General features: G+C 45.2%; 1 long non-coding RNA gene across 1 annotated transcript; it reads left to right on the top strand.

The window, feature by feature from the left end:
• The first annotated feature begins 793 nt into the window (after positions 1–793).
• LOC140484510 (uncharacterized) lies at positions 794–21,840 on the top strand. The gene is made up of 3 exons (XR_011962221.1): positions 794–1,238; positions 18,711–18,843; positions 21,335–21,840. It is a non-coding gene; the product is annotated as an uncharacterized lncRNA (long non-coding RNA).
• The last annotated feature ends 360 nt before the right edge of the window (positions 21,841–22,200 follow it).

The following is a 22,200-nucleotide window of genomic DNA, read 5'->3' as shown; positions in this document are numbered from 1 at the left end:
ATTTTGCAGAATGGGAATACAGCAGGGAGGAATAAAATGGAATTCAGAGTGATGATGAAGTTTTAAAGTGATCCCCATAAAGGACAAACATTAACTGGGGACCAGAAGCAGAGTGCCATGAGTTGAATCTGAGAGGGAGCACTGCCCGAGATAAACAGGGAAACAGTGAAATGTCTGGCTGCAACTGATCAGGGACAAACATGGCAAGGAACGGGCTCAAATATTCAACAAAAAGGTACATTCTTTAGCTCTGTTAAAAATCACACAACACCAGGTTATAGTCCAACATGTTTAATTGGAAGCACACTCCGAAACCTAATGTGCTTCCAATTAAATCTGTTGGACGATAACCTGGTGTTGTGTGATCTTTAACTTTGTACATCCCAGTCCACACCAGCATCTCCAAATCTTTAGCTCTGGGCACTCTCACCATCTGTTCCCCTCGTTCTGCAATCCAAACCCCAGCATTTTCCAGCAGTTCCTTCCAGTTCTGAACAAGAGTTAGATCAGACTCTCGACATTACCTGTTTATCTCTCCACCCAACGTCCCTCAGCAACTCAGTTCCCGCAGCACACATTGGTGGACTACATTACCCATGCTGCCCTGGGAGAGAGCGCCTGCGTAGTAAGGGCTGGTGAGCTTGGTGTCGTGGAGGATTGGCCCACGGGGGCTAATGGGAATTGTAGTTCTGACGGGCTCACACGCGACGGGCGGCGGTTGGTGGCCAACGGCGGGGAGTTCGAATATGTGCGCGTGGGATTCCCCCCGAGCCGCGGTGACGTGATGCGGCTGGATTTGGGGGCGCGCTGCTATAAATAGTCTGGGGGAGGGGCGGGGTTTATTGACCCAGAGACCTCCCCCATTCAACAGCCTCCCTCCAAACCTGGGGATATGGGAGAATAGGCAAATGGCATCAATGTTTTCTCTAATTTCTTGGCGGAATATAAAAAGAACATGACTAATTTCTGGGCACAAAGATCATCAGAACTATAGACTAGTAAACCTATCGACTAGACAACGGAATGAGGACATGCCGCAACCCAAAGGATGAGCCACACTACCATACATCAGGAGCATTTCTGAACTGAGAGCCAGACTACTGCGACCACTAGGACTCATAACAGCACACAAACCAACAGCCACGCTCAGACAACAACTCACCAGAACAAAGGACCTGATACCCAACATGAGCAAAACTAATGTAGTGTACAAAATCCCATGCAAGCGTGGGATATAGGTAAATTAATGTTAATTCTGCAATTCCATTTTACAAAATAAATGAACTCACGCCAGTGTGTAATTGTTTTAGCCACGAGCTGAGTCAACAAGAATGGAAACAATGTGGAGGAAATACATAATTGTTTTTGTATTAGCTAAAACTGTATGTCAGAAGGTAGACATTATGGGCAAGTAGATAAGATGTTGTGAGGGGATGAAGTTAAGCTAGATACGCCTGTATAAACAGTAGGTATAAACATCTGCTTGCCACTTTTACAAAAACACAGGAACAAACCCCAATTAAAAGGGTCATAGGGATCAGAACGGCCTCGGGAAAGGCACAGATGAAGGGGGTAGATAATGATGAAGAAAGAATATGCCTAACAATGACCTACAGCAGGATGAGGTCAAACAGCCTTGTGAGGCCAGGAATAGGCATTTTATCACAGACAAGGCTGGATAAGGCAAGAGATAAACAGGGGTAATGGGGGCCGGTCTTAGGGAAGTGGAGGATGTAAACAGGGGTGGGAGCAGTGTAAAACAATAGACATCAAATCATATAAATGTTATGTATGAATTGAACTTGGTGTGTGTATGTCTTCTGCCTTATAGGCACTGGACATCACACCCACTTGCAAGTGTAAAATAAATGGCACTACTGATTCAGATCTTGTCTCGGACTGAAATTATTGAAGTGTGTGAGCTTTGTTTCTCAGAATTGGGGGCTGTCCGGGATTTTCTTCCATCACCGGGGTGAGTGGCTGGCCTTGGACACTGGGAAGACGCGTCCCGTTCCCCATTGAGGAGTGGTCTCGTGTCCTGGTTTGGTCCGCTCCCTTGGGTGACTGGTACGAATCCCACAAGAGAGACATCTGAATCAGACGGTGATAGGAGCTCGATAGAAAATACGGCGAAAAGGGGCCAGGCAACTCTGTGCACAGACCAAGGAAAGAAACCTGACTTTTAAGTATTACCTTGGTGGCCGGGATTGAGTTTTAGTAGTTAATAAGGGACTAACGAAGGAACTCAATATGGGTTGTGCCGTGGGTAAGGAAAAAGCCTCCGGGAAAACAAAAGAAGGAAAAAGCAATGGAATTGGAGGCGGGGTCCCTTACAACATACCTCCAGAAAGTCCTTTGGGGAGGATGTTGTGGAATTGGCAAAATAATACTTGTACAGGGGAAAAAGATGATTAAATATTGTTGCTTCATATGGACTAAGGAATCCATTCTTCGTCCCGCCTCTTTGGCCAAAATTCAGGTCGGACAAAGACTGGGTTTGTAAATATCTGAATTTATTTGTCAATGAGTGAGAGAGAGAGAGAGAGAGAATGAAAAGAGCTGTACAGCTGGTAGAAAGTTTCACCCTTTGTGATTTGGTTTGAATACACATTTGTTTGTTGGTGATTGAATGTTTGTGTTTTATTTCCTGGAGCTTGAGTTCCGGGACTGTTTTGAATCTGATTTTTATTATGGAAACTTAACATGATTTCTTTTAAGGTTAAGGATTCTATAGAGATTATGAAAAAAAAAAGAATGATAACTCCTGTTCTTCTTATAGGTCATGACTGCCTTACTATCAGTTTCTAACTAATCTCTTTTATCTTTACATGAAAGCGATTTATGGAGGACAGTTGAAGTTTCAGTTCAACATTAGATTGTAGTAAAAACAAGATCCTATGGTTAATATCTGTGACCTTGGATTCGGCCATTGTTCATGCATTAGAAGTTTTTTTTTAAACTTGAATAGACAAATAATTTTAAGGCAGCTCTGATTATTTCAAGACCTATAGTATTGTAATTGAGCAATGATTGGTCAGGACTACTTAAGAAAACTAATTTTGGATTTAAATTAAGGGACTAAAACTGGGTGATTACAGTGGATTTCAAAATTGAGAACTGTATACATTTTGAATATTAAATACTGAATAAATGAATGTAAATATATAAATATATTTACAAGTTTGGAACAGGCTTTAAAGTTAGTCAAGCATGAATTGATGAATTGGTGTTTGAAGTTATGGGGAGCTAGAAATATTGCAATATTTCTTTGAAAAAAGAAAAAGGGGAAGAACGTAATGACTTATCCCCTTCGGGAGGTACCAATAGGGGACAAAGAGATTGGGTTTGTAAGTGTCCCCCTCAGCAGTGGGGAGGTCAGAACATTTTAAAAAAAGGAAATGAAGGTCCTGGTTGAGGATCCGGTAGGGTTGTCTGAACAAATTGATCAACGTTTGGGGCCCAGTCTGTGTACCTGGGCTGAGTTAATGTCTATTTTAAATATACTATTTACTGGGGAAGAAAGGGGACTTATATGGGGAGCAGCCAATAAAATATGGGACAGGGAACACCCGATTGGAGATGGGGATGCTGGACAGGGAGAGGTGAAGTTTCCCCTCAGAGACCGCCAGAGGGAAAACCAAAATCCGGAGCATAGAGAAGGAATGAGGGAATTGAAAGACCTGGTTCTAAAAGGAATAAGAGAGGCAGTTCTGAAGTCACAGAATTTGACTAAAGTCTTTGAAGTTAGACAGGAGAAAGATGAGACTCCTTCAGCTTTTTTTTGCAGAGATTAAGAGACTCAATGTGGAAATATTCTGGAATGAACCCTGAGGACCCAGTGGCACAGGGTCTTTTGAAAGTACATTTTGTGTCAAAAGCATGGCCAGACATACAGAGAAAGATACAGAAGATAGAAGGGTGGAGTGAAAAACCATGAGATGAATTGTTAAGAGAGGCATAGAAAGTGTTTGTAAAGAGAGAGGATGAGAGACAGAAACAGAAGGTGAAAATGATGGTAGCTACGGTTGACGAGGTAGTTAAGAAAAGAATGGAACCAATATTGAGCAATCGGAGCGGTGGGTGGCAGCATGTAGGACAGAGAGGGAGAGGGAGAGGACAAGGGGGAGCATTTGATAGAGGGTTCGAGCGACAGGGGCAGAGATGGAGGTCTCCACAGAAAGGATGCTATTATTGCGGAAAGATAGGGTACTTTAAGTGGGAGTGTCCGGCTCTGAAAAGGGAAGAGAGGGCAATTCCGCTTATGAATTTTGATGAAGAATAGGGGTGTCAGGGGTTCCTGCCCCCGGGGGCCCACCAGGAACCCTTGATAAACTTGAAGGTGGAACCCTGTAGGGAAGAGGTAGTCTTCCTCGTAGATATGGGGGCAGCACGGTCATCGCTGAATTTTAAACCAAAGAAAGTAGAAATGTCAACACGGTCAATTACTGTTTCTGGGATAAAAGGGGAAGGATTTACTGTTCCAGTATTTGAACCTATGATGATAGAAGGTCCTGAGGATAGGGTCACAGGGCAACTGCTGTTTCTCCCTGATATAGGAAGTAACTTACTAGGGAGAGACTTAATTATCCTCTTAGGACTGGAGATTGGCATTCAGGGAAAAGAATTAGTTGTACAAATGTTGACAGAGGATATGGAGAGAGAGATAGACCCTATTGTATGGGCTAGAGAAGGGAATCGTGGAGGACTACAGATCCCTCCCCTTGAAGTAAATTTAAAAAGGAAAGAGGACATTGTCTGTGAGCGACAATAGAAGGTACACAAGGACTGCAGCCAGTAATTGAGGGACTGATTAGAGATTAAGTAAGTTCCCCCATGACCACAAATGGTTTAGTGTGATAGATTTAAAGGATGCCTTTTGGGCTTGTCCCTTGGCGGAGGAAAGATTTGGGACTATCCCCCTATGAAATCTTATTTGGATTACCTTATCTGGGAACGAATGGGGAATTGCCAATTCCTGAAACGAAAGACTTGTTCTTAAAGAAGTATATACTAGGCTTGTCCTCCTCTTTGTCTTTCCTCAGGGAACAGGGTTTATTGGCACAGACTCCACCCCTTGAATTCACTGTTCATCCCATCCGGCCGGGAGATTGGGTCTTAGTGAAATCATGGACAGAGACTAAATTGCAGCCGGACTGGGAAGGGCCTTACCAGGCTCTTTTGACGACCGATAGGGAATAAGGATGGTAGGGATAGGCTGGACTCACTACACTCTGATCAAAGGGCCAGTGGAAGCTGCAGTTGAGAAAGAAGTCTGGACAGCCGAATCAACGCAATCAATCCTGGTGTATATTTTAGAGAGCAGCTGTCCCGGTGTATATTGTAGAGAACAGCTGTTCCAATGTATATTGTAGAGAACAGCTGTCCCAATGTATATTGTGGAGAACACCAGTCCCGGTGTATATTGTAGTGAACAGCTGTCCTGGTGTATATTGTAGTGAACAGCTGTCCTGGTGTATATCGTAGTGAACAGCTGTCCCGGTGTATATTGTAGTGAACAGCTGTCCAGGTGTATATTGTAGTGAACAGCTGTCCTGGTGTATATTATCGAGAACAGCTGTCCCAGTGTCTATTGTAGCGAACAGCTGTCCTGGTGTATATTATAATGAACAGCTATCCTGGTGTATATTGTAGTGAACAGCTGTCCTGGTGCATATTTTGGAGAACAGCTGTCCCAGTGTATATTGTAGTGAACAGCTGTCCAGGTGTATATTGTAGTGAACAGCAGACCCGGTGTATATTGTAGTGAACAGCTGTCCTGGTGTATATTGTAGAGAACAGCTGTCCCAGTGTATATTGTAGTGAACAGCTGTCCTGGTGTATATTGTAGTGAACAGCTGTCCCGGTGTATATTGTAGAGAACAGCTGTCCCAATGTATATTGTAGAGAACAGCTGTCCCAATGTATATTGTGGAGAACACCAGTCCCGGTGTATATTGTAGTGAACAGCTGTCCTGGTGTATATTGTAGTGAACAGCTGTCCTGGTGTATATCGTAGTGAACAGCTGTCCCAGTGTATATTGTAGTGAACAGCTGTCCTGGTGTATATTGTCGAGAACAGCTGTCCCAGGGTCAATTGTAGCGAACAGCTGTCCTGGTGTATATAGTAGTGAACAGCTGTCCTGGTGTATATTGTAGAGAACAGCTGTCCCAGTATATATTGTTGTGAACAGCTGTCGAGGTGTATATTGTAGTGAACAGCTGTCCAGGTGTATATTGTAGTGAACAGCTGTCCTGGTGTATATTGTAGTGAACAGCTGTCCTGGTGTATATTGTAGAGAACAGCTGTCCCAGTGTATATTGTAGTGAACAGCTGTCCTGGTGTATATTGTAGTGAACAGCTGTCCTGGTGTATATTGTAGAGAACAGCTGTCCTGGTGTATATTGTAGAGAACAGCTGTCCTCGTGTATATTGTAGTGAACAGCTGTCCCGGTGTATGCTGCAGTGAACAGCTATCCTGGTGTATATTGTCGTGAACAGCTATCCTGGTGTATATTGTAGTGAACAGCTGTCCCGGTGTATATTGTAGTGAACAGCTGTCCCAGTGTATATTGTAGTGAACAGCTGTCCTGCTGTATATTGTAGAGAACAGCTGTCCCGGTGTATGTTGTAGTGAACAGCTATCCTAGTGTATATTGTAGAGAACAGCTGTCCCGGTGTATATTGTAGTGAACAGCTGTCCCGGTGAATGCTGTAGTGAACAGCTGTCCTGGTGTATATTCTAGTGAACAGCTGTCCTGGTGTATATTGTAGAGAACAGCTGTCCCAGTGTATATTGTAGTGAACAGCTGTCCTCATGTATATTGTAGTGAACAGCTGTCCCGGTGTATGCTGTAGTGAACAGCTGTCCTGGTGTATATTGTAGAGAACAGCTGTCCCAGTGTATATTGTCGTGAACAGCTGTCCAGGTGTATATTGTAGTGAACAGCTGTCCCGGTGTATATGGTAGTGAACAGCTGTCCTGGTGTATATTGTAGAGAACAGCTGTCCCAGTGTATATTGTAGTGAACAGCTGTCCCAATGTATATTGTAGTGAACACCTGTCCCGGTGTATATTGTAGTGAACAGCTGTCCTGGTGTATATTGTAGTGAACAGCTGTCCCGGTGTATATTGTAGTGAACAGCTGTCCTGGTGGATATTGTAGTGAACAGCTGTCCTGGTGTATATTGTAGAGAACAGCTGTCCCGGTGTATATTGTAGTGAACAGCTATCCTGGTGTATATTGTAGAGAACAGCTGTCCCGGTGTATGCTGTAGTGAACAGCTATCCTGTGTATATTGTCGTGAACAGCTGTCCCGGTGTATATTGTAGTGAACAGCTGTCCTCGTGTATATTGTAGTGAACAGCTATCCTGGTGTATATTGTAGTGAACAGCTATCCTGGTGTATATTGTAGAGAACAGCTGTCCCAGTGTATATTGTAGTGAACAGCTATCCTGGTGTATATTGTAGTGAACAGCTGTCCTGGTGTACATTGTAGAGAACAGCTGTCCGGGTGTATGTTGTAGTGAACAGCTGTCCCGGTGTATATCGTAGTGAACAGCTGTCCTGGCGGATATTTTAGAGAACAGCTGTCCTGGTGTATATTGTAGTGAACAGCTGTCCTCGTGTATATTGTAGTGAACAGCTGTCCCGATGTATATTGTAGTGAACAGCTATCCTGGTGTATATTGTAGAGAACAGCTGTCCCAGTGTATATTGTAGTGAACAGCTATCCTGGTGTATATTGTAGAGAACAGCTGTCCTGGTGTACATTGTAGAGAACAGCTGTCCGGGTGTATGTTGTAGTGAACAGCTGTCCCGGTGTATATCGTAGTGAACAGCTGTCCTGGCGGATATTTTAGAGAACAGCTGTCCTGGTGTATATTGTAGTGAACAGCTGTCCTGGTGTATATTGTAGAGAACAGCTGTCCCGGTGTATATTGTAGTGAACAGCTATCCTGGTGTACATTGTAGAGAACAGCTGTCCTGGTGTACATTGTAGAGAACAGCTGTCCCGGTGTATGTTGTAGTGAACAGCTGTCCCGGTGTATATCGTAGTGAACAGCTGTCCTGGCGGATATTTTAGAGAACAGCTGTCCTGGTGTATATTGTAGCGAACAGCTGTCCTGGTGTATATTGTAGTGAACAGCTGTCCCGGTGTGTATGGTAGTGAACAGCTGTCCTGGTGTATATTGTAGAGAACAGCTGTCCCGGTGTATGTTGTAGTGAACAGCTGTCCCGGTGTATATTGTAGTGAACAGCTGTCCTGGCGTATATTTTAGAGAACAGCTGTCCTGGTGTATATTGTAGTGAACAGCTGTCCCGGTGTATATTGTAGCGAACAGCTGTCCTGGTGTATATTGTAAGGAACAGCTGTCCCAGTGTATATTGTAGCGAACAGCTGTCCTGGTGTATATTGTAGAGAACAGCTGTCCCAGTGTATACTGTAGTGAACAGCTGTCCCAATGTATATTGTGGAGAACACCTGTCCCGGTGTATATTGTAGTGAACAGCTGTCCTGGTGGATATTGTAGTGAACAGCTGTCCTGGTGTATATTGTAGAGAACAGCTGTCCTGGTGTATATTGTAGAGAACAGCTGTCCCGGTGTATATTGAAGTGAACAGCTTTCCTGGTGTATATTGTAGAGAACAGCTGTCCTGGTGTATATTGTAGAGAACAGCTGTCCTGGTGTATATTGTAGTGAATAGCTGTCCTGGTCTATATTGTAGTGAACAGCTGTCCCGGTGTATATTGTAGTGAACAGCTATCCTGGTGTATATTCTAGTGAACAGCTATCCTGGTGTATATTGTAGAGAACAGCTGTCCCAGTGTATATTGTAGTGAACAGCTATCCTGGTGTATATTGTAGTGAACAGCTGTCCCGGTGTATATTGTAGTGAACAGCTATCCCGGTGTATATTGTAGAGAACAGCTGTCCTGGTGTATATTGTAGTGAACAGCTGTCCCGGTGTATATTGTAGTGAACAGCTGTCCAGGTGTATATTGTAGTGAACAGCTGTCCCGGTGTATATTGTCGTGAACAGCTGTCCAGGTGTATATTGTAGTGAACAGCTGTCCCGGTGTATGCTGTAGTGAACAGCTGTCCCGGTGTATATCGTAGTGAACAGCTGTCCTGGCGGATATTTTAGAGAACAGCTGTCCTGGTGTATATTGTAGTGAACAGCTGTCCTGGTGTATATTGTAGTGAACAGCTGTCCAGGTGTATATTGTAGAGAACAGCTGTCCCGGTGTATGTTGTAGTGAACAGCTGTCCCGGTGTATATCGTAGTGAACAGCTGTCCTGGCGGATATTTTAGAGAACAGCTGTCCTGGTGTATATTGTAGTGAACAGCTGTCCTGGTGTATATTGTAGTGAATAGCTGTCCCGGTGTATATGGTAGTGAACAGCTGTCCTGGTGTATATTGTAGAGAACAGCTGTCCTGGTGTTTATTGTAAAGAACAGCTGTCCTGGTGTATATCGCAGTGAACAGCTGTCCTGGTGTATATTGTTAGCGAACAGCTGTCCTGGTGTATACTTTAGAGAACAGCTGTCCTGGTATATATTGTAGAGAACAGCTGTCCCGGTGTATATCATAGTGAACAGCTGTCCTGATGTATATCATAGTGAACAGCTGTCCTGGTGTATATTGTAGTGAACAGCTGTCCCGGTGTATATGGTAGTGAACAGGTGTCCTGGTGTATATTGTAGCGAACAGCTGTCCTGGTGTATATTGTAAAGAACAGCTGTCCTGGTGTATACTTTAGAGAACAGCTGTCCTGGTATATATTGTAGAGAACAGCTGTCCCGGTGTATATCATAGTGAACAGCTGTCCTGGTGTATATTGTAGAGAACAGATGTCCTCGTGTATATTGTAGAGAACAGCTGTCCTCGTGTATATTGTAGTGAACAGCTGTCCCGGTGTATATTGTAGTGAACAGCTGTCCCGGTGTATGTTGTCGTGAACAGTTGTCCTGGTGTATATTTTAGAGAACAGCTGTCCTGGTGTATATTTTAAAGAACAGCTGTCCTGGTCTATATTGTAGAGAACAGCTGTCCCAGTGTATATTGTAGTGAACAGCTGTCCCAGTGTATATTGTAGTGAACAGCTGTCCCGGTGTATATCCTGGTGAACAGCTATCCCGGTGTATATTGTAGAAAACAGTTGTCCTGGGAATGATGTAGACAACAGCAATCACTGACAATAAAACAGAGAACAGCAGTGCTGGTCTGTTTCACTCCGAATTGCATGCCCTATCTAAATGATAGAGAAGAGCAGTTTTCTGTCTATTTTGTCGTGAACAGCAGTACCCGTGTATACTAAAGAGAACAGCCATCCCTGTTGATAGTATCCCAAAGAGCAGCCTCTGCTTCTGTGAAACAGAACAGCAATCCCTGTGTACATTCCAAAGAACGGTAGTCCCAGTCTGTATTAAAAGGAACAGCAGTTCCTGTGTCTGTTACAGAGAACACCATTTCTTGTGAATATTACAGAGAACAGCAGTTCCCACGTATACTGCAGAGAACAGCAGTTCTTCTGCATATAACAAAATACAGCAGTTCCTGTGTGTATTACAGACAAAAGCAACCGCTGTGTGTATTGAGGAGACCAGCAGTCACTGTGAATGTTAGTGAGCACAGAGGTCTCTGCATATTGGACCGAGTGTCAGACCCAGTGTATGTGGGGGATAAAAACAGTCTCTTTGCATATGAACAGCAGTCCACGTGTATCAGACATTGAACACCAGTCCTTGTATGTATTGTAGAGAACGACAGTTCCTCTTTGTATAGACGAGAACAGTAGTTCTTGTGTACAATCAAGAGAGCAGCAGTCTCTATTGTTGGGAGCAGCAGTCCCTGGGAATACAATACAGAAAAACAGGCCCTGTCTTCTGCATGGAGAACAGCATGGCCTGTCTGTAGTATAGAGAAAAGCAGTCCCTTTCTATATTCTAGAGAATAGTATTCCCTGTCTATTGTAGAGAATGAGCAGTCCCTGTCTATATTCAAGAGAACAGGAGTCCCTGTCTAGAATACAGGGAACAGCAGTCCCTGTCTATATTCAAGAGAACAGGAGTCCCTGTCTATAATACAGGCAACAGCAATCCCTGTCTATAATACAGGGAACAGCAGTCCCTGTCTATAATAGAGAACAGGAGTCCCTGTCTATAATACAGGGAACAGCAGTCCCTGTCTATAATAGAGAACAGGAGTCCCTGTCTATAATACAGAGAACAGCAGTCCCTGTCGATATTCTAGAGAACAGGAGTCCCTGTCTTTCATACAGGAAACAGGAATACCTGTCTATAATACAGGGAACAGCAGTCCCTATCTATAATACAGAGAACCAGGAGTCCCTGTCTTTCATACAGGGAACAGCAGTACTTGTCATGATACAGGGAACAGCAGTCCCTGTCGATATTACAGAGAACAGCAGTCTCTGTCTATGATACAGAGAACAGCAGTCCCTGTCTATGATACAGAGAACAGCAGTCCCTGTCTATGATACAGGGAACAGCAGTCCCTGTCTATATTACAGAGAACAACATTCATAGAACATAGAACATAGAACAATACAGCACAGAACAGGCCCTTCGGCCCACGATGTTGTGCCGAACTTCTATCCTAGATTAAGCACCCATCCATGTACCTATCCAAATGCCGCTTAAAGGTCGCCAATGAATCTGACTCAACCACTCCCTCGGGCAGCGCATTCCATGCCCCCACCACTCTCTGGGTAAAGAACCCACCCCTGACATCTCCCCTATACCTTCCACCCTTCACCTTAAATTTATGTCCCCTTGTAACACTCTGTTGTACCCGGGGAAAAAGGTTCTGACTGTCTACTCTATCTATTCCTCTGATCATCTTATAAACCTCTATCAAGTCACCCCTCATCCTTTGCCGTTCCAACGAGAAAAGGCCGAGAACTCTCAACCTATCCTCGTACGACCTACTCTCCATTCCAGGCAACATCCTGGTAAATCTTCTCTGCACCCTCTCCAAAGCTTCCACATCTTTCCTAAAGTGAGGCGACCAGAACTGCACACAGTACTCCAACTGTGGCCTAACCAAAGTCCTGTACAGCTGCAACCTCACCTCACGACTCTTGAATTCAATCCCTCTGCTAATGAACGATAATACTCCATAGGCCTTCTTACAAACTCTATCCACCTGAGTGGCAACCTTCAAAGATTCCATGTCGATAATACAGGGAACAGCAGTCCTTGTCTATAATACAGGGAACAGCAGTCCCTGTCGATAATATAGGGAACAACAGTCCCTGTCTATAATATAGGGAATAGCAGTCCCTGTCTGTGATACAGGGAACAGCAGTCCCTGTCTATGATACAGGAAACAGCAGTCCCTGTCGATAATATAGGGAATAGCAGTCCCTGTCTGTGATACAGGAAGCAGCAGTCCCTGTCTATAATATAGGGAATAGCAGTCCCTGTCTATGATACAAGAAACAGCAGTCCCTGTCTGTGATACAGGGAACAGCAGTCCCTGTCTATGATACAGGGAACAGCAGTCCCTGTCTATAATATAGGGAATAGCAGTCCCTGTCTCTAATACAGGGAACAGCAGTCCCTGTCTATAATACAGAGAGCGAGGAGTCCCTGTCTCTAATACAGGGAACAGCAATTTGTGTGAATATTGCATAGAACAGCAGTACCAGTGTATTTTATACTAAACAGCCATCTCTGTGCAGATGAAACAGAACAGCAGTCCCTCTGTATATTACAGAGAAGTGCAGTTTCTGTGTTAATGATAGAAAATAGTATATTAGATGAGATTCCCTACAGTGTGGAAACAGGCCCTTCGGCCCAACAAGTCAACACCGACCCTCCAAAGAGTAACCCACCCAGACCCATTTCCCTCTGACTAATGTACCCAACAGTCTGGTTAACTTAGCATGGCCAATTCACCTAACCTGCACATCTTTGGACTGTGGGAGGTAACCGGAGCACCCGCAGGAAACCCACACAGACACAGGGAGAATGTGCAAACTCCACACAGACAGTCCCCCAAAGCTGGAATCAAACCTGGGATCCTGGTGCTGTGAGGCAGCAGTGCTAACCACTGAGTCACCGTGGCAGTCGTCACTGTGTATATTGTGGAGAACAGCAGTCTCTGTGTTTATTAGTGAAGAGCAGTCCCTGTATTATTGCAGAGAACAGCAGGCCCTGTGCTGATGAGAGGAAACAGCAGGCCCTGTCATTTTAATAGAGACTAGCAGTATTTCTCCTTATTGTCAAACAAAAGCAGTCCCTTTCATTTTTATAGAGAAAAGCAATCTGTGCCTTACTGTAGAGAACACCAGTCCATGTCTTTGTCATAGAGAATAGCAGTCATTGTCTTTGTCACACAGTACAGAGAACCGTTATAAAGAGAACAGTTGGGCCTTTCGTTTTATTTGTGGCAAACACTAGTCCCTGTCATAATATACAAATCCTTCCTATTCCTATACCCATCCAGATACCTTTTAAATGTTGCAATTGTACCAGCCTCCACCACATCCTCTGGCAGCTCATTCCATACACGTACCACCCTCTGTGTGAAATAGTTGCCCCTTAGGTCTCTTCTATGTCTTTCCCCTCTCACCCTAAACCTATGCCCTGTCGTTATAGACTACCCCACCCCAGGGAAAATACTTTGTCTATTTATCCTATCCATGCCCCTCATGATTTTGTAAACCTCTATTATGTCACCCCTCAGCCTCTGACGCTCCAGGGAAAACAGCCCCAGCCTATTCAACATGGGTGGCACGGTGGCACAGTGGTTAGCACTGCTATCTCACAGCGCCAGAGACCCAAGTTCAATTCCCGCCCTGAGGCAACTGTCTGTGTGGAGTTTGCACAATCTCCCTGTGTCTGTCTGGGTTTCCTCCGGGTGCTCCAGTTTCCTCCCACAGTCCAAGAATGTGCAGGTTAGTTGAGTTGGCCATGCTAAATTATCCATTGTGTTAGGTGAAGGGGTAAATGTAGGGGGATGGGTTCCTCGCCAGAGGGCTGGTTGGGCCGAAGGGCCTGTTTCCATACTAAGTAATCTAACCTAATTTAACCTCTCCCTATAGCTCAAATGCTCCAACCCTGGCAACATCCTTGTATATCTTTTCTGAACCCTTTCAAGTTTCACAACATCTTTCCAATAGAAAGGAGACCAGAATTGGATGCAGTGTTCCAACAGTGGCCTAACCAATTTGCTTTTATCTCAGAGTTGTCTCTGCCTCATAACTTTTCTATCTCTGTCTGTCTGTCTCTCTCTTTGACTCTGTGTCTCTCTATGGCTCCTCCTCTCCCTCTCGCTCTCTCACTCTATCTCTCTCTCTAACTCTGTGTCTATCTCTCTCTCTGAGTCTGTTTCTTTCTATTCTATGTTTCTCGCTCTCTCTCTCTCTCTTTATGTCTGACTGCCTTTTCCCCCACCGCCACCCCCACATCATTAAGGCATTGCATCATTGCATCATTAAGGCATTGCATAACATCACAGCAACATCCAAACACAAAGAAATCACCATTGAACAGTTGACCAGAGGCTAGAAACATGAATAACCATGCACAGCAAGATCCCACAAGCAGCAGTGTGGCCACAGACTGATTATGTGTCACTGACTCTGGTTAAGGGTTTGATTCTGTCTCCAGGATGACAGAGAGAGACCAATCCTACTGTTTGACAAATTCCAAACATTTCACCCTTTCTCACTCTGTTCCCCTCTCACATTCTCTCTGTTCCTCCTTTTGCTACCCCCTCTCTCTCTCTGTTCCCCCTCACTCTCTCTCCATCTCTGACATCTCTCTGTCTCCCTGTCTGTCTGTCAGATGTAATCTTGTACACTGTAATCTTTATCCCAACCCCCACTTTAAATAATGACGACTCACCTTGTAGCGTGTGGGACGGTTTTACTTGTTTGAAAACTCAACAAAAGAAAACTGGACAGAGACAGTCACCCCCTCCCAGAGACTCTGAACTGAATTGAAATGGCCAGCCTGTGTCTTATTTCTACGATTATCACAATTTCTTCTCCCGGCCAAAACACATCTCACATCACTCTGACATTAAAACGGGTTTTTGGAGAGAGTTTCTCACTTCAGGATTTAATTCCCTCCTCGGGGAGTCCTGTTTCCCAGATCCTGGGGGTTAACCTGTTTGTGTCACAATCCCAAGGCCCCCGGTGACTTTAACCTCAGGCTTCAAACCTGTTTTAAAAATGACAAGGCTGCAGTCTGACAAGACCCAGGCAACCAGAGGCCCAACTGTAGTTGCTCCCCCCCCCAACCCCCCAACGCCAAGGAGATTAAATCTCGGGGTAATAAACACACTACAACTCCCCTGGGTCCCATGGGGTGCAGCCTCAGGCCCGTGCTCCCCCTCTGGAGGTTGTTCTTATCCAAGGCTTTCCTGGCCCCTGTCATTTTGGATTTTCACTTTGCAGCTTTCCCAACAAAAGTTCCTCAGAATAAAAGAGATAAAAGATGAGTTGAAAGCAGAGAGTGAGAGCACTTTGATGCCAAATTACACAGCAAGATCCCAGGTTTAAAAGCACTACCTCTTCCCCATCCCCTTAGAACATAGAACAGTACAGCACAGAACAGGCCCTTCAGCCAACGATGTTGTGCCGACCATTGGTCCTCATGTATGCACCCTCAAATGTCTGTAACCATATGCATGTCCAGCAGTCTCTTAAATGTCCCCAGTGACCTCGCTTCCACAACTGCTGCTGGCATCGCATTCCATGCTCTCACAACTTTCTGTGTAAAGAACCCGCCTCTGATATCCCCTCTATACTTTCTTCCAACCAACTTAAAACTATGACCCCTCGTGTTAGCCATTTCTGCCCTGGGAAATAGTCTCTGGTTATCGACTCTATCTATGCCTCTCATTATCTTGTATACCTCAATTAGGGCCCCTCTCCGCCTCCTTTTCTCCAATGAAAAAAGTCCAAGCTTAGTCAACCTCTCTTCATAAGATAAGCCCTCCAGTCCAGGCAGCATCCTGGTAAACCTCCTCTGAACCCTCTCCAAAGCATCCATATCTTTCCTATAATATGGCAACTAGAACTGGACGCAGTATTCCAAGTGCGGTCTAACCAAAGTTTTATAGACCTGCAACAAGATCTCATGACTCTTAAACTCAATCCCCCTGTTCATGAAAGCCAAAACACCATAGGCTTTCTTAACAACCCTGTCCACTTGGGTGGCCATTTTAAGGGATCTATGTATCCGCACACCAAGATCCCTCTGTTCCTCCACACTGCCAAGAATCCTATCCTTAATCCTGTACTCAGCTTTCAAATTCGACCTTCCAAAATGCATCACCTCGCATTTATCCAGGTTGAACTCCATCTGCCACCTCTCAGCCCATCTCTGCATCCTGTCAATGTCCTGCTGCAGCCTACAACAGCACTCTATACTGTCAAAGACACCTCCAACCTTTGTGTCGTCTGCAAACTTGCTGACCCATCCTTCAATCCCCTCATCCAAGTCATTAATAAAAATTACAAACAGGAGAGGCCCAAGAACAACCCTGTGGAATACCACTCACCACAGACTTCCAGGCAGAATATTTTCCTTCTACTACCACTCGCTGTCTTCTGTTGGCCAGTCAATTCTGTATCCAGACAGCTAAGTTCCCCTGTATCCCATTCCTCCTGACCTTCTGAATGAGCCTTCCATGGGGAACCTTATCAAATGCCTTGCTGAAGTCCATATACACCACATCCACAGCTCGACCCTCATCAACCTTTCTAGTCACATCCTCAAAGAACTCGATAAGGTTTGTGAGGCATGACCTGCCCCTCACAAAGCCGTGTTGACTGCATTAAATCAAGCCATGCTCTTCCAGATGGTCATAAATCATATCCCTGAGAATCCTTTCTAACACCTTGCAGACGACAGACGTGAGACTTACTGGTCTGTAATTGCCGGGGATTTCCCTATTTCCTTTCCTGAAGAGAGGAATTACATTTGCCTCTCTCCAGTCCTCAGGTGCGAATCCAGTGGAGAGCGAGGATGCAAAGATGGTAAAGCAATTGCATTTCTCATTTCCCAAAGCAGCCGAGGACAAATCTTGTCCAGGCCTGGCGACTTATCAATCTTAATGTTTGACAAAATTTTCAGCACATCAGCTTCCTCTATCTCTATCCATTCCAGCATGCACACCTGCTCTTCAAAGGTTTCATTCACTACAAAGTTTGTTTCTTTTGTAAAGACAGAAGCAAAAATCTCATTTAGGGCTTCCCCAAACTCCTCAGACTCCACACACAAATTCCCTATGCTATCCCTGATCGGCCCTACTCTTTCTTTGACCATTTTCCTATTCCTCACATAAGTGTAAAATGCCTTTGTGTTCTCCCTAATCCGTTCTGCCAAGCCTTTCTCGTGCCCCCTCCTGGCTCTCCTCAGATCATCTTTGAGCTCCTTCCTTGCCTGTAATCCTCTCGAGCTGATCTTGACCCTCTCTTCCTCTACCTTATGTTAGCTACCTTCTTCCTTTTGACGAGAAGCTCCACCGCTCTCGTCATCCAAGGTTCCTTTATCTTACCCCTTCTTGCCTGTCTCAGAGGGACATATTTATTCATCACTTGCAACAACTGTCCCTTAAACAGTCTCCACATGTCTATAGTGCCTTTACCTTGGAACAATTGCTCCCAGTCCATGCTTCCTAACTCATGTCTAATCACATCATAGTTTCCTCTTCCCCAATTAAATATCCTCCCATTTTGCCTTCCCCATAGCTATGTAGAATGTGAGGCAGTTATGGTCACTATCACCAAAATACTCTCCCACCACAAGATCTGTTACCTGCCCCGGCTCGTTTCCGAGCACCAAGTCTAGAATGGCCTCTCACCTCGTCGGCCTGTCAACGTACTGAGTTAGGAAACCCTCCTGAACACACCTTACAAAAACAGCTCCATTCAAATCTTCTGCTCGAAGGAGGTTCCAATCAATATTGGGAAAGTTAAAGTCACCCATTACAACAACCCGACTACGTCCACACTTTTCCAAAATCTGCTTTCTTCCATCTCCCTGCTGCTATTGGGGGGCCTGTAGTAAACCCCTAAAGAGGTGACTGCTCCCTTGCTGTTCCTAATTTCCACCCATACTGACTCGGTCGGCAGATCTTCCTCGACAATGGAAGCTTCTGTAGCTGTGATACCCTCTCTGTTCAGTAGTGCTACACCCCCTCCTCTTTCCCCCCCCCTCCCTATTCTTTTTAAATGCTCTAAACCCTGGAACATCCAGCAACCATTCCTGCCCCTGAGAAACCCATGTCTCTGTTATGGCCACAACATCATAGCACCAGGTACTGATCCATGCTCTAAGTTCATCACTTTTATTCCTGATACTCCTTGCATTAAAGCAAACACACTTTAACTGATCCCTTGGTTCCTTGCCAGGAAAATCCTTCCCACTAGCTGGTCTACCTCTTGCTGTTGCCTCATCTGCATCACCTCTCACCTCTGGTATACAGCTCAGGACCCTACCCCCTGCCATACTAGTTTAAACCCTCTCAAACTACTCGAGCAAACCTTCCACCCAGGACCTTGGTCCCCTTCCAGTTCAGATGCAACTCGTCCATCTTGTACAGGTCCCACCTTCCCCAGAAGGCATCCCAATTATCTACATATCTGAAGCCCTCCCTCCGACACCAGCTGCGCAGCCACGTATTTTTTTCTATTCATCTTCTCTCTCTTTTATCCTGAAGAACTTTTGTTTGGAAAGCTGCAACGTGAAGATCCAAAATGTTCGAGGCCAGGAAAGAACAACATCCAGAGGGGGAGCACAGGCCTGAGGCCTGAGGCCTAGTCGACAGGCTGCAGCACCCCGTGGGGGCCCATGTGAGTTGTGTGTTTATTTACCCCGAGGTTTAATCTCCTTTGGGGGGGACTCTGAGTTTTAAGGGCCTCTGGGTAACTGGCTCTTGTCAGATTGTGGCCCTGTCATTTTTAAAACAGGTTTGAAGCCTGGGACTAAAGTATGTCAATTCCCAGGATCTGAGAGGCAGGACTACCCTAGGGGGGAATTAAACCCCAAATGATCTGACCCTCTCTAAAGACTCCTCATAGAGTCAGAGAAATGTGGGATTATCGAGTGGGCAGGATGAGAAAATTCAACAGTGAGAGAAAGAGAGAGAGAGAAACGTTTAAAAAATTGAGAGAGCTGGGGAAACAGAAGGGGAGAGGGAGGGAGGGGCATTTTGAGATTGTGAAGTTGCTGCAATGTTTGATTCTGGGGTGACAGGAAGTAATTAAACTGAAGCAGGATCACAGAGGGGGGAATGGTCAGAGTAATGAGCTGCTGCTGCATTGTAGCATGTGGGATCTTGCTGTGCACCAGCTCCCCCAATACTACCATTGCAGCCAGTGAGTGTTTTAATCAGATAACCCATCATTTCAAAGTTTTTCCAAGGCTTTAGCATAAAAATGCAGCTCATTTTCCGATATATTTGTGTTTGGATGTTGCTGAGAGATTGTCTGTGTCACTGAGAGAGGAAAACTTGGGATCTTGCTGTGCAATCATTCTGTAATGATTTTCGTCCTTTCAACTAATGCTGTCTCTTTCCTCCCACGGGCCACTTGAACAGTCAAAGAGAGAAACTTTAAGATCAGGAGACTTTTGAACAAGAGCTTTCTCCGGAGGGGACACGGTCTGAGGCTGGAAGCCTGGTCGATAGGCTGCACTGTGTGGGCGGGGTTCTGTGTGTATTTACCTCAAGGATTAATCTCCTTTTGGGGACCCTGGTTTTCGGGGCCTCTGGTAAACTGGCTCCTGTCAGATTGGGGCCCTGTTAGTTTTAAAACAGGTTTGAAGAGTGGGGTTAAAATAACCAGGGCCTGGGATTTGACACAAACACATTAATTCCCAGTGAGTGTCTGACAGACAGGACTCCCCCAAAGAGGGAATTAAAATCTTAAATGAGAAACTCTATCCAAAGACTTGTTCTAATATCAGAGTAATACTACTTGTGGGATCTTGCTGTGTCTCAAACCACCTGCAGAGTGGCCTACATTGCAGCAAGGGTGACCAAATGTGATAATCACATAAATAAGGCCCAGGTTGGCCCAATGCCTGAGTATCTGGGAGGGGATCTCTCTGTCTGTCTGTATGTCTCTCTCTCTGTCCCCTCTCTCACACCCTCTCCAGCTTCATTTATTGATTTTTTTATGCAAATAAAACCGTCCCACACACAGCAATGTGACTCGTGGTTATTTGAAGTGGGGGAGAAGGAAATATTTTGCAGCACAAGGTGATTGTTTTTGAGACCACGGGGTAAAAAAAAACAAGATGCAGACAAAGACAGAGAGTGTTTGTGGGAAGGAGGGAGTGATAGAGGGATAAGATGTGTCTTTGTAGCTGGGCTGGGAAAAGGAGACAGGATCTGGGAGAGGGGGGGAGAGAACGGGGCTCTCCAATATCCCATCACTGCCCAGCTCCAATCACTTCCTTCTAGAAAGTACCATCCACAAAGTTAAATTCTGGGATGGAGGGGGTGATTTAAAAAAAAACACAGGTGTCTCAAAGATATCCACAGCCTCTTGTTGGACAGAAAGTGGGATTGGAGCACATTCTGGAGCAGGAAGGGAGTACCCTGTGGGATCTCCCTGTGCGTCAATGGCCCACAGCATTGCTAGCACAGAGACTGCTGGGAAACTGTTTATCAAAGTGAATATTGTCAAATATAAATGTTGCAATCTTTTAAAAGGTAAGATAAAGATTACCATGTACAAGATTAAATCAGAGAAAGGGGAAAAGATGAGAGATGGAGAAGGGGATGGTGGAGAGAGAGAGAGAGAGAGAGAGCAAGCGAGTGCGTAGAGAAGAAAGAAAGTGGGAAGTGGTTTGAATTTGTCAAACAGCAGAATCTTTGTCATCCTGAAGCCCGGATTGAACCCTTAACCAGCATCAGTGAAACACACAATCTGTTTGTGGTCACACTGCTACTTGTGGGATCTTGCTGTGTCTGAAGGGACTGAAGGGTCAGTAACAGAATGAAGACACCATTGACTCAGAGACAGGAGACAGGATAGAGGGCAATGAGGGTTTCAGATTGGAGGGAGCTACAGGCACGTACAAGTTGGGAACTGTTTTCAGTAAAAGGCAATTGATCCCAGGACACTGCAGAGTGTAAGAATCTGATGCTATTCCCTCACTATCCTCCTCCAATCCCTGGGAAGATCTGCTCCCACACCATGTTCCACTTTTGACTGTGTTAGATATTTTGATACATTGGGGATGGGCGAGGGTGATTTTAAACCTGGGATTTTAAGCTTGCCTTCAAAATGCTCTCGCTCCCCCTTTCACATGATCTTTTCTCTCTTTTATCCCAAGGAACCTTTGTTTGGAAATCTGCAACGTGAACATCCAAAATGTTCGAGGCCAGGAAAGAACAACCTCCAGAGGGGAAGCACGGGCCTGAGGCCTGAGGACTGAGGCCTGGTCGACAGGCTGCACCCTGTGGGGGCCCACGCGAGTTGTGTGTTTATTTACCCCGAGGTTTAATCTCCTCTGAGGGACCCTGGGTTTTAGGGGCCTCTGGGTAACTGGTTCCTGTCAGATTGCGGCCCTGTCATTTTTAAAACAGATTTGAAGCCTGGGGTTAAAGTAACTGGAGACTTGCGATTTAATACAAATATATGAATCTGCAGAAAATGTCTAACAGACCAGACTCCCCAAGGAGGGAATTAAAACCTTAAATGAGAATCTCTCCCCAAAGACTTGTTCTAATGTCAGAGTAACGTGGGATGTGTACAGGCCTGGGTTCAATTCAATTCCCTGAGTATCTGGCAGGGGATCTCTCTCTCTCTCTCTCTCTCTCTGTCCCCTCTCTCACACTCTCTCCAGCTTCTTTTGTTGATATTTTAAACAAATAAAACCGTCCCACACACAGCAATGTGACTCGTGGGTATTTGAAGTGGGGGAGATGGAAATATTTTGTAGCACAAGGTGATTGTTTCTGAGACAAAGGGGTAAAAAAAAACACAAGCTACAGTCAGAGAGGGAGTGATACAGGGATAAGATAGAGAGTGATAAGATGGAGGGGGGGAAGAAGGGGGGAAGGAGAGAGGGGGGAAGGAGGGGGTCGAGGGAGGGTGGAAAGGAGGGGGGAAGGGGTGTAATGTGAGGTGGGGAAGGAGAGAAGGGGCAAGGAGAGGTGGGGATGGAGAGGGGGGGAAGGAGAGAGGGGGGAAGGAAAG

Source organism: Chiloscyllium punctatum, chromosome 13 (genome assembly GCF_047496795.1).
Source record: "Chiloscyllium punctatum isolate Juve2018m chromosome 13, sChiPun1.3, whole genome shotgun sequence".
In the NCBI taxonomy this organism is placed as follows: Eukaryota; Metazoa; Chordata; class Chondrichthyes; order Orectolobiformes; family Hemiscylliidae; genus Chiloscyllium; species Chiloscyllium punctatum.
This window is presented reverse-complemented; position numbering and strand designations above follow the sequence as displayed.